The following is a 13,820-nucleotide window of genomic DNA, read 5'->3' on the forward strand; positions in this document are numbered from 1 at the left end:
CACTGAGTCTAGGTTGCTGAAAGAGATCCTATTTGGGACACTGACAGGTTTTGGAACACCCACCCATAACTATTGGGAACCACTAGAAAGAAAGTAGGCTACTTGGACAATCACAGAGGTTTGACAGGCAAATAAGAATTAGGGCAGGGTTTGAACATTAAAGTTCATCTCCTACACAAAGCCGCTCCGTCAACTGTAGGAGGGATTGCTGTTGTTTCTAATGGAAACCAAGACAGAGTCAAGAAAAATGAAGAAACAGAGGGATATGTTCCAAGTGAAAGAAGTAGATAAAACCTCAAAAAAAAAAAAAAAAAAAAAAGACTTAAATGAAATGGAGATAAGTGATTTATCTGATAAAGAGTTAAAAATGGTGGTCAAAGTGCTCTCTGAGGTCAGGGGAATAATCCATGAACAAAGTGAGAATCTCAACAAAGAAATGAATAATGTAAAAGAGTACCATACAGAAATCACAACGCTGAAGAATAGAATAGGAACTGAAAAATCCAATAGAAGGGTTTAACAGCAGAATAGATGAAGCGAAAGGAAGCATTAGTGAACTTGGAAGTTGGAGCAATGGAACTCCCCCAATAGAGCAGCAAAAAGAAAAAAGAATGAAAGAGTGAAGATAGCTTTAGGGACTAATGAGACAACATCAAGTAGACCAACACTCACATTATACGGATCCCAGAAGGAGAAGAGAGAGAAAAATGAGTAGGAAACTAATTTGAAGAAATGGCTGAACTTCCCTAACTTGGAGAAGGAAACAGACATCCAAATCCAGAAAGCCTAGAGAGTTCCAAACAACATGAACATAAAGAGACCCACACGGAGGCACACTACAAAGTTCAAGTTAAAGACCAGGAGAGTATCTTAAAAGCAGCAAGAAAAAACATAACTTGATACTATAAGGGAACCCTCCTATGAATATCAGATTTTGTCAACAGAAACTTTGCAGGCCAGAAGAGAGTGACATAAATATACTCAAAGTGCTGAAAAGAAAAAACAAAAAACAAAAAAACTGCCAACCAAGAATTCTCTGCCTGACAAAGTTGTCCCTCTTAATTAAAGGAGAGATAAAGCATTTCCTCAACAAGAAAAGTTAATGTTGTTAATCACCACTGGACTGGCCTTACAAGAAATGTTAAAAGGACTTCTTTAAACTGAAATGAAAGGGTGTTAATTACTAACAGGAAAACATATGAGAGTGTACATCTCCCTGGTAAAGGTAACTGTACAGTAAAATTCAGAACAATCTAATGTAACAGTGATGGGTTACTTACTTATAAAGCTAGTATAAAGGTTAAAAGACAAAATTAGTAAAAATAGTATAACCATAATGATTTGTTAATAGATATACAAGATAGAGAGATACACACTATAACACTAAAATGGTGGGGATTAAAATGTAGAGCTTTAGGTTGAGTTCATACTTAAGTTGTTATCAACTGAAAATGGCCTGTGGTACGTGGTGTGCCCCCAAAGCAGAGCTGTCAATCAACTGTATTTGCTGTGCTTCTAGTTCACATCCCATTCACAGCCTTGAGCAGGGCGGCCAGGCTCTACCACATGGACCTCCTTCCTGCTGCAGCAGATTTGACCTGCCAGCTGCCAATCATACTGTCTCTTGAGGATTTGAACTAAGACACACAGAGACTGATTTCAAATTTATTTGCAAATAACTAACAAATATTCCTGAAGGTAAAATCCAAGATTTGATAAATTCAATAAAATTAATCTCCCTTTAAAACAAACAAACAAAGGCCTGTGATAAGTAAGTTGTTTTATATAAGCCTTATGGTAACCACAAAGCAAAAACCTGTAATAGAGTCACAAAAGATAATGAGAAATCTAAGCATACCACTACAGAAAATCATCAAATCACAAAGGAAGAGAGCAAGGGAAGAGGGGGGAAAAAAAAAAAAACAAAGGAATTACAAAACAGTCAGATAACAATTAAAATGGTAATAAGTACATACCTATCAATAATTAGTTTAAATGTAAATAGGTTAAATTCTCAAATCCAAAGACATTGAGGAGCTAAATGGATTAAAACAACAACAACAACAACAAAAACAAGACCTATCTATATTCTGCCTAGAAGAGATTCACTTCAGATGTATGGACACACACATTGAAAATGAAGGAACAGCAAAAGGTATTCCATGCAAATGGAAACCAAAAGAAAGTTGGAATAGTTATACTTATCTCAAACAAAATAGATTTTAAGATAAAAACTGTAGTAAGAAACAAAGAAGGTCATTATATAATGATAAAAGGGTCAATCCAACAAGAAAATATAACACTTTATAATATTTGTGTACCTGACATAGGAGCACCTAATAAAGCAAATATTAACAAACCTACAAGAGAGAACTGACATTAGTACAATAATAGAAGGGGACTTTACTACCCCACTTTCATCAGTGGATAGATCATCCAGACAAGAAGAAAGAAAAATCATAGCAGAAATAAATGAATTTAAATAAATTTAAAAGTCAACAGAAAAGATAAGTAAAACTAAGAGCTGTTTATTTTGAAAAGATAAACAAAATTAACAAATCTTTAGCTAGACACACCAAGAAAAAAGAGAAGACTCTAATAAATATTATAAAAAATGAAAAAGGAGATCTTACAACTGATACCACAGAAATACCAAGGATCATAAGAGACTACTGTGTTTATTCACCAACAAATTGGAGAACCTACAGGAAATGGATAGAGTTCTAGAAACATACAATTTTCCAAGACTGAATCATTAAGAAACAGAAAATCTGTACAGAATGATTACCAGTAAGGAGACTGAATCATTGATCAAACCCCTCCCAATGAACAAAAGTCCAGGACCAGATGTCTTCACTGATAAATTCTACCAAACATTTAAAGAATTACTACCAATCTTTCTCAAACTCTTCCAAAAAAATATAAGAGGACGTAACACATTCAAATGCATTTTATGAGTCCAGCATTACCCTGATACCAAAACCACACTAGGACATTACAAGAAAAGAAAACTACAAGCCAATATCCCTGATGAAGATAGACGCAAAAGTCCTCAGCAAAATATTAGGAAACCAAATTCAACAATACATCAAAAGGATCATGCATCTTGACCAAGTCAGATTTATTCTATGGATGCAAGGGTGGTTCAACATCAGCAAATTAATCAATGTGATACATCTCACTAACCAAATGAAGGATAAAAAATTACATGATTCTATCAATAGATGCAGAAAAAGCATTTGACAAAATGAAACATCCATTCACGATAAAAAAAAACTGTTAAAGTTGGTATAGAAGGAACATACCTTAACATACTAAAGACCATATATGACAAGCCCACAGTTACCATCCTCAATGGTGAAAAGCTGAAAGCTTTTCCTCTAAGATCAGGAACAAGACAATTAGATCAATTAGTCAAAAAAAAGAAAGAAAACTCACCCAAATTGTAAAGAAGTAAAACTCACTATTTGCAGATGGCATGATATTATATAGAGAAAATCCTAAATTCCATCAAAAACTATTAGAACTAATAAATGAATTCAGTAAAGTTACAAGATACAAAATCTATATGCAATAATCTGCTGTTTATATACACTAACAACAGACTATCAGAAAGAGAAATTAAGAAAGCTATCTCATTTATAATTGCATCAAAAAGAATAAAACACTTAGGAATAAATTTAATCACGGAGGTGAAAATTCTGTACACTGAAAACTATAAAGATAGAAAAAGAAACTGAAGATAAAAATAAATAGAAAAATAATCCATGAATTGGACAAATTAATGTTGTAAAAATGTCCATACTACCCAAACCAATAAAACAGATTCGATGCAATCCCTACCAAATTCCAATGGCACTTTTCACAGAAATAGAACAAACAATCCTAAAGTATGTATGGAACCACAAATGACCCTGAATAACCAAAGCAATATTGAGAAAAAGAATTAAGCTATAGATATCACACTCCCTGATTTCAAACTATATTACAAAGCTGGAGTAATTAAAACAGTATGGTATTGGTATAAAAACAGATCAATGGACCCATGCATATATGGTCAATTAATTTATGACAAAGGAGTCAAGAATCTACAATGGGGAAAGGACAATCTCCTCAATAAACGGGGCTGAGAAAACCAGACAGCCCCATGCAAAAGAATAAAACTGGACCACTATCTTACATCATAAAGAAATCTAACTCAAAATGGATTAAAGACTTCAAAGCGAAACATGAAACCATAAAACTCAGAGGAAAACATAGGCACTAAGCTCCTTGACATGAGTTGGCAGTGATTTTCTGGAACTGACTTCAAAAGCAAAGACAAAAAAAGCAAAAATAAACAAGTGGAACTATATCAAACCAAAAAGTTTCTGCACAGCAAAGAAAACCATCAACAACATGAAAAGGAAACCTACCAAACTGAGAAAATATTTGCAAATCATATATCTGAAAAGGGATTAACATTCAAACATATTTTTTTAAAAACTCACACAACTCAATTGTAGAATAGACTACACTGTATAGCACAGGGAAATATACACAAAATGTTATGATAACTCACAGAGAAAAAAATGTGACAATGAGTGTGTATATGTCCATGAATAACTGAAAAATTGTGCTGAACACTGGAATTTGACACAACATTGTAAAATGATTATAAATCAATAAAAAATGTTAAAAAAAAAAAAAAACTCACACAACTCAATAGACCACCCCCCAATAAAAACCCCAAACAACCCCATTAAAAAATGGGCAGAGGATTTGAATAGACATTTTTCTAAAGATGATCCACAGATGGCCAACAGGTACATGAAAAGGTGTTCAACATGACTAATTATAAGGGAAATGGAAGTCAAAACCACAATATCACCTCACATTTGTTTGAATGGCTATTTTCAAAAAGACAAGAAACAACGAGTGTTGGTGAAGATGTGGAGAAAAGGGAGCCTTTTTGCACTGCTGTGGCAGTGTGACCTTGAGCAAGCCACTGTCCCCATTGTCCTTGGCTTCCTCATCTATCAAACAAGCAGGTGGCAGAGAATTATAAGAGTTAGACAGAAACGTACTATATGATGACTCAGAGATATGCCAAAGGTATGTCAGTCTGCTTGTCAGAAGCAGAGAGCTCAGGATAGGAAAGGGCTCACTGCTCAGCCGTCAGTGAGCAACAGGACAGGATTTTGTTTACAAAAATCTTTCAGCGCTTCTCAGTCTTCTTCCTACATCACAAACTTTAATTCAGATGGCTTCTGGGTCAGATTTTTCTCCTGCCATTAATATAGATTAAATCTAACTGTCTATCTATCTCCCCACCTACTTATTTACCTACCTACCTACCTCTCCAAGTAGTAATGAAGGGACCTCTCCTTGAATGTGGGCTGGACTTGATGACTCACTTCTAACGAATGGGGAAGTGTGAATGCAGGAAGGGTGAAGGTGAGTGACTCCAAGCCTACGTCCATAAGAGGCTTCGTGTTTTGTTCTCCTGGATGACTTGCTTTGGGGAAGCCAGCTGCCATGTCATGAGAACATTTCAAACCACTCTACGAAATGTGGTGAAAAACCAACGTTTTCTGTCAATAGCCATTTGAGTGCACCATCTTGGAAACAGATCTTCCAGCCCCAGCAAAGCCTTCAAGTCTTCTAACTCTTTAGGCTAATTTAGTTTAGTTTAAACTGGATTTGTTCCTTTATCAGAAGAGGTAAAAGACATAGCATTCAAATCACACTTTTTACATTTGTCTGTTTACATATTATCTTCAGAATAAGCTGTACCTAGAGAGAGCTAGGATTTAAAGATTACTGGAATATAATTTGCACATCTTTCAACCTGCATCCATTAATCATTCTGGATAAACTCTAATCAGCAGCAAGAATTCTTCTGTAGGTGCAACTAGAGCCAGGAAAACTTTGGACCAAATAACAAATGCCTATTCAAATTAAATGAGATAAGCATGTAAAATTGCTATGTAAACTGTAATTTACTACACAAATACAAGATGCCTACAGCTATCTAATTTTCACCTAACCAGTTTTTTCCAGTGATGTTATGAGCTAAACTGTGTCCCCACCACCAAATTCATATATTGAAATCCCAACCCCTAATACGTCAGAATGCAACATATATGGAGATGAGGTCTTCAAAGAGCTGATTAAGTTATAATGAAACAGGATGGGATCCTAATGCAATATGATTGGTGTCCTTATAAGAAGAGGAAGAGACACCAGGGGTGTGATGTACCGACGAACGACCGTGTGAAGAGGCAGCAAGGAGGACAACCATCTGCACAGCAAGGAGAGAGGAAGTCAACCCTGCTGGCACCTTGATCTTGATCTTCCAGCCTCCAGAACTATGAGAAAGTAAATCTCTGTTTTTAAGCCACTCAGTCTGTGGTGTCTCATTACGGCAGCCTTAGCAAATGGATACAGCTGGTGTTCAGTGCTTCATTTTTCCATCCTGCACACGTTTCCAGCCACAGTTCAAGCATAGGTTTGCTATTTTTATAATACTCAAAGAATAAACTTTCTTATTAAGCACTGCAAATTGCATTCAATAACCTTTAAATATACCACACAGCAAACTATCTACAATTAAGCCCAACAGTAGTTCATTGTTGCAGAACAAACAGGTTAAAGCAAAACACTAATTTATACAAGATGCCGCCTAGCACATGCAGGCAGGGAATGGGGAATTACACCTTGTTTCTGATCTGTAACAAGTGATAAAAACATCAGGAGAATTACGTGAAAATGAATACGAAGAATGATTCTGATTTTATAGCACATTAAGTTTAAAAACTAAACAAAAATATCAGAACACCAAAAAAAAAAAAAATTAATACTAAATCCTAGATCCCATTTCTGGATTTGGACCATGCTGCTTATTATTCAGACACCCTACCTCCACCCCATCTTCCTAATCCATTCTCCACACTGCCACCAGAATAATCTATGTTATCCTAAAATACAGATGTGATCGACCTGTTTCCAGCTGGGGTCCTGCCACAGCCAAGTAATAAGCTTAAGGAAACCACTTAATCTCTCTGAGTGTTACTTTCTTAATCTATAAAGTAAGCGAGTTGGGTTGTAGGCAATTTTAAGTTTCCAGAACTTTCTCTGTCACTCCGCTTAAAAATCCATGAGCACTGCCTGTTCTCCATGGAACAAAGTCCAAACACATGGCTTGGTCTGTGAAGGCTCTTCACAATCTCGCCCCAGTCTTCCTTCTAGCTGCAGCTCCCTCCCATCACGATTCATCTTTTACACCCAATAGACCTCCACTGCTCCATGTGCTTGTTCTTCCTCTGTGAGACTCTGAGCATCCTGGATAATGTGTCTTGTCCACCTTTGTGCGGCCAGTATAGGACACTGACAGGGTTCAGAACATGCTACCCCCAAATGTGGCACTGTGGTGTACTGACTATGTTAAGCTGAAGGAATCTGAGAAACAACAGACGCAAGAAGATCTCTGACCTCCCCCAACCCTTTTCCCTTGAAAGAGGTCACAAGACCCTCAGATGGGAGAGGCACCCTCCTTTATCTCCAAGACGTTGGGATGCCAAGAAGCATCCAAACAAGCAGGTCTTGCAAAGTTTCCCCCAGTTTATTACAGTTATCTCCTCCCCACTTCTTCCTCTCTTATTTCTCCACAACTTTCCACTCTTCATCAAAGCCAGCATAAAAACGCTCAAGTTTAACTACTGCTTCAAGTCTTCATTTTCTTATGAAAGCTCCTGTGTCACATAAAATTTATATTAAATAACTGGAATACTTTTCTCTCCTGTTAATCTATCAGTTTAATTTTCAGACCCAGCCAGGGAGCCAAAGAGGGTTGAGGAAAACTTTTTCCTCCCCTACAGCACAGTGCCAGACACATAAGTAGTTTGTTTGTTTTTTTTTTAAAGGATCCGAAAAATTGTTTTAATGTATTAGGTAACAGCTGTTTGGTGCTTAACAATAGTAGTTTCTTAATAAATGTTGGAAGTTACTTGTTCTGCCCAGAATACCACCTGCCCTTCATCACTCCCGTGCCACCTTTATTATTTATTAAACTTGTATTTATCCTTCAAACACAGTTCAAATGCCACGTTTTCAGTGAATTTTTTTCTTTTTCTCTTCCAAGTTAAACAGTCCCGCCTCTGTGCACTTTGTTTTTGTTTATCATAGTGAAACTGAGCAGGATCCTTAATCGAGTGGGGCCCTCCTGGGCACAAAACCTTTCTGTGTCCCCACTTTTTATTTGCAGGATAAAGGCTTCACTCACCTCCTTGACCTCCCCAAGTTCCCAAGAGCAGATTCAAACAGTTGCTAATCAGGGAAGTGAGGGAATGCAGAAACAAAGGAGGAGCAATCAAGAAACAATACTGCAGCTATTAAAGCAAGGTCCTGGTTCTTGCTCAAGGGATGTACGTAACAATTTCTTTGAATTCTTCCGCAGGAACTAAGGCCCCCACCCAGGTGGAGGACGGTAACTGCAGGCTGATCACAAGAGTCCTGGAGCACCGCCCTGCGACCTCCCCACCAACAGAAGAAAGTCACACACCCAGCAGCCCACATGCCAAATTTTACCTATTAAAAACCCCCAGAAAACCACTGGGGAGCTTGGGTTTTGGGGCAGTAGCCACCCGTTCTTGCTTGGCCCCGCAGTAAACCTTCCTCTGCTCCAAACTCCAACGTTTTGGTTTGTTTGGCCTCACTGTGTGTTCGGCGCATGAACTTGTGTTTAGTGACAACAGTACGTCTCTACTGCAATTATTAGTGTCCCTATTATGTCACTTCTCCAACAGTTACATTCTATTTGGTCAGACAGGTGTCCAGTGGTTTTCCAGATTATGAACAACTTGGACTGAGCGACTGTTTTTAACTGAACTTCTTAGTCCCCGTTCCCACTTGGTTCCTGTGCTGCGAACGCTTTTTCACTTGAACATAGTGTTAAATCAAACAAGGCGGCTGTTAGGCGGAGCAAACCCGCACCTAAACCGGAAGTGCCCCAAAGAGGTCAAAACCTAAGGACAACCAATCACAAACAGCCAACCAAGCTTTCCCAAACGAGGCTACAGCCAATCAAAGCATCTCCTTGCTGCGCCTCCGCCTTCCCCATAGAAGTCACGTCCCAGCTCCTGCTGGCAGAGCCCTCTGGGGCCCCTAACCACCGCCCGTTTAGCGCCGCCTCACATGAAACTTTTTTTTTTTTTTTGGTCAATCTCTCAAGATTTTTAACATGCTTCCATTTATCCTTTAACAGTGTGAACCTCCAAACATTTACTGAATCCAGTGGTGTAGTAGGTAAAACTAGTCTGTTATACAATGTGTGGATATTTTTTCTTGTTTTCTTTTTTAAATTGAAGTATAGTCTGATCATTTTTTCCTTTGGATTTATCCCTTTAAGGAAGGACAAGAGTTCTGTGATAGAACCACTATAATTGGCCAGGTTCTAGTTGAGTCCACTTAAATTTTCATCCTTTGAGTATAGCTTTTTTTTTTTTCATATTAACATGCAAATATGGGTCATGGAGATTTCTCAGGCCTCATTAATTTTTACTCTTTAGTTCCCAGATTTCAGTTCTCTGCATTATATTTCCAAGTCAATTAAGTTTCATTGGTGAGTGATGGGGTGGGGTGGGGGGAACAAAATGATTAAAAATAACAATAAGATTATTTTAAGTGTTTTTTAAGTTGTTTTTTTTTTTTTAGTGGAGGTACTGGGGACTGAACCCAGGACTTTGTGCATGCTAAGCATATGCTCTACCACTGAGCTCTACCCCACCCAATAAAATTATTTTAAAATGAAAACTAGAATACAGTTTTTACATTTGTGGCAGTACTCCTGTCAGTTATTATCTTCATTCTTGCTCTGTCTCAGGCCTCCCATGGATAAATGCCAATTCCTTCCATCTGCACTGCTGTCTCATGTGTAATATTTATAAATTCATTACAACGGCTTCAAACCATCAAGAGCAATTGAAGGCAGCAATAAGCTTTGTCAAAACTGTTACTGTGGTTAGCCAGCTGCCTAGAACGTTCACCACCATGGATTTAACTTCCAGAAGTTAACTAGCAAACCTGGTAACAACCACTGGTGAGCAGCCATGAAGAGATTCTTGCTTAATTAATCTTTGTATTGTGCTAATGAAAAAGTTAAATAGGTTCATCCTTGAATTTGATGGTTCACAGAGAATGTGAATTCCCTAAAGGGCAAATGTGGACAGGTTTCCTATTAAAGTTAGCCATCCAACCAAGAAGCTCTTTTAGTCATTTAGAATTAAAAGAGCTAGTAGATAATTTCATAGTAAGTCGATGACATTTCTAGTGGCTACATGAGAGATGTTATTACCATCCCTCCTGAAGATCTTGGCCTGTTCCTTTGGAAAAGAATCTCATATTACAATTCTTAAATGAATAGTGGTTTTATTTTCAATCAGACTCCACAGGATACGGCATAAATTAAACCTGGAGCACTTATCTTTAACGAGCAGACTTTGGCAGGGATGGGAAGCTGTACACACCAGTGGTGTCATTGTTCAATCAAGGATCCATTAGGTTGGAAAAAATTCTTTCCAAAACTTTATGTAATTAAACCAGAGGAAGATCATATTGGATAGGTTTTTTTAATTGGGGGAGTCCTGTTTGCACTGGCCTGTCACATGGGGTTCACATGTGGACAGGAGCCACCACGTGGGTCACGGCTTGTACCGGCACTCCATGCACACTGGTAACAAGTTACTCCCTAGCGTGTGTCCCAGGACCTCAGCGTTGGCTTCCTTTCCCAGGGAAATGTGAAATAGAATTATCCATGGAAACATGGAAGGACCCTTCATACTAGGGTCAGATATATGCAGGGAAGTGAGGCCAACTGGCGCCCCTCAAAGTCCAATGACCCCCACTCCTGGCCTCCCAAATGTCTGCCTACAATCTCTCAAAAGATAAAGTACATTCTTTGCTGACGTGCGTTTGCCTTAGCAGAACTAACAGCCTTAGGAGATGGCTACTCTCGCAACAGCTCAGGCTGGTTTGTTTCAACCCATGTCTCCTCCTTATTGGAGTCATAAATTCCACCGCCCCTTCACGGACCCTAACTTCCTCACTGGCCCCCAACCAATTAAAAACTTGTGCACGAGCTGATCACACAGACCCCAACCCACTGTGTTCACAAACCCCTTCCCCACAAAAGACTCTTAAGCTTTCACCATCGGTGCTCACACAGGCACCTCGCATCCGTGTGGCCCGCTGGTGTCTGTGATAGCGTACCTAATAAACTCCTTTTCTATTTTCACCCTTTGTCTTTGGTAAATTCTTTTACCTCGCACTGGCCCGCCGGATCCCACGACAGGAAGGAGATTTATAAGCACAGGTAAGGTAGAGATGCCTGTTTTTGAAGTGGCCGATAACTGCTGGCCATTGACACCGTTCTCATTTTTCCCCGCCCACACTCCAAAAACCATCTGTGTGGAAATTTCTTTCCTCTTTATGTGAGAAGAGAAAATTCCTGTTCATGACACATAGGATGGGTGGGAGGCACTTCCTTGACCTTGAACGTGTTTTGTATACATAAATTGAAAGTTACTTCAATTATGAAAATGTTTTTTTTCCTGCTGTTGGTACATAATGTAGAGTAAGACTTTTTGGTATTTTTAACTGTGAGAACAGCTTAAAATACTGAGAATTGAAATGAACTTGCTGAGCATAAGTAATAACTGACTTTAATGACTAACAGTGAGTTCATAAAGTACAATTCAAGTTTAGATAATGAACTCTCTGAAATCTAAGTACATGCAGACTTTAAGCTGTAAATAACTTAAGCTGGGTTTAAGACATTCAGTTGGAAACAGTTTTAAAACATTGAAAATTGGGAACTATAAACATCTATATTGAATCAAAAAGACTTCAACCTAATCTTAACCACAAGTAGGCTGAAATTCTATTTTTATTTAAGTGAAAATCCCAAATGCCAGGGGCTCTGTGGATAACCTTGAGATGTAACTCAGTATTATTTCATAGCTCAGCTTTTATTTTCCTAAACACGATGCAGTTTGTCTTGGATGCACACCCTTTCTTGTACTTGGCTTTATGATGTATTAAAATAGATCAGAGAAGTGAATGTTGACTACCAGTGTCAACTGTTACTCTTTCTCACATTCCTATTATTATAGTCATTTTAGATAATTCTTGGTATTCAGTTGACAATGTTGGACTTTACTGGAGCCTCACCCTGTTATGTCCCAGAAATGGCGTTACTGCAAAGACCCACCTTCCCCACAGGGAGGACCCCCTGGATATCTATGACTAGTCTAGAGCTGGACCCTCCAAATCCCCATTCTTCATTTCATAAATGATTAGCTGAACTGTTGGCTCCCACTGGCCAATCTGCACTACGTACCCACTAATTTAACTTGATTGAATCCGGCCAGGCTTCTTCTCCCCTTTCCACAAACCCCTGGATCTTGACCCACCCTTCATCTTCAAGAGCAAGGAGCCATCACTCCTTACATGCCTCCTGAGGCTCAGCCCGCTGGAGGGAAAAACATTCCCTAATTAACTCTCCAGTCACACCCTTGTTCATCCCAAGTGCCCACTCTTGTCCTTTCCAGCCCTGTTTGTTCCTCCCTATAAAAGAGAAGCCCTCTTCTGCCTAACCATTGAGATGTTTGCTGATCTTACGGTTGAGCAGTTCTCCCCACTGCAATAGCCCCTCTCCTCTTATTGCAATAGTCCTGTTACAGTTTATACAGCCCCTTTGCCTACATTATCACATTTCCCATCCACCTGATGGACTGGAGTGACCAATGAGGGAGGCATTCTGGCTCTGAGAAAAGGGATGCTCACTTGCCCAAGGTCAACGGTGGAAGAAGCCACATTCTCTTGGGCACACAGCTCTCCTACTTTATCCAACCATCTTACCAGGCAGAAGCGATGGATGTCACTGTCACTTGGATGGACCTAGAACCTACAAACTCCCATGAGAGCCTCTACTCTGTTTGCTCAGCAGCTGTCTAGACCCAACAGAGAATCCAGCAGGAGATCCTGAGAACTACAGAGCCACGGCATCACAAGCAAGGAAGAGCCTAGGTCCCCAAGTCATTGTTTGGAGGAGAGACACCAGTGTGTCAGTCTGCTGAGATGTGGGTTGTTACAGCAGTGGACCCATCTTGACTAATACAGAAGGTCTATATATGGGTCAACATACTACTCTTTCCAGTTTAAGCTAAAAAGAATTTATGAAAGGCTGTGAAGGGTCAACAAACAAGCTTGAAGTTTATACAACCAATAGTCAAGCCCAAATCACACTGCAGGGCCACTCCCATGCAGCTGTCACGCCTGTGTCTCTGGGTGTGGAACCCATGGCTTGCCCTGCACATACGGAGCCCAGGGCACTCCCAGAAGGAGAATGCAGACTGTGTGGCAGCTGCTTCTTCCTTCTCTGGCTTCTGAACGAGTCTCATGTTGGAGCCTCGTCAGGAGCCTGGCACCAGCCACAGCAGGAGGCTGGGGAAGAGTTTCTTTCCTCTACTTTGGGGGGAAACAGAGATTAACTGGGCAGAGAATTCCCCAGACACAGGACAGACGTTCAAAGATGCTGAGCCAAAAGAATGACAAGTGTCCACAACAGTCAAGATTCAATTTCACTAACTGCGAACTGCTCTCTAAAGCACTCCATGAACTGCGTGTGGCGTTGTCCTCAGTGAGCACCGACTACCCTCCTCCCCCAGAGCAATGGGCACAGAAACTAACACGGGCTGAGTGACTGCTATGTGGTAGGCCCTTCCCCATTCTGCGTCTCATCGAATTCTTATAAACCTGAAAGAAAGATATTATCAACACCA

Source organism: Camelus bactrianus, chromosome 14 (assembly GCF_048773025.1).
Source record: "Camelus bactrianus isolate YW-2024 breed Bactrian camel chromosome 14, ASM4877302v1, whole genome shotgun sequence".
NCBI classification, from domain to species: domain Eukaryota; kingdom Metazoa; phylum Chordata; class Mammalia; order Artiodactyla; family Camelidae; genus Camelus; species Camelus bactrianus.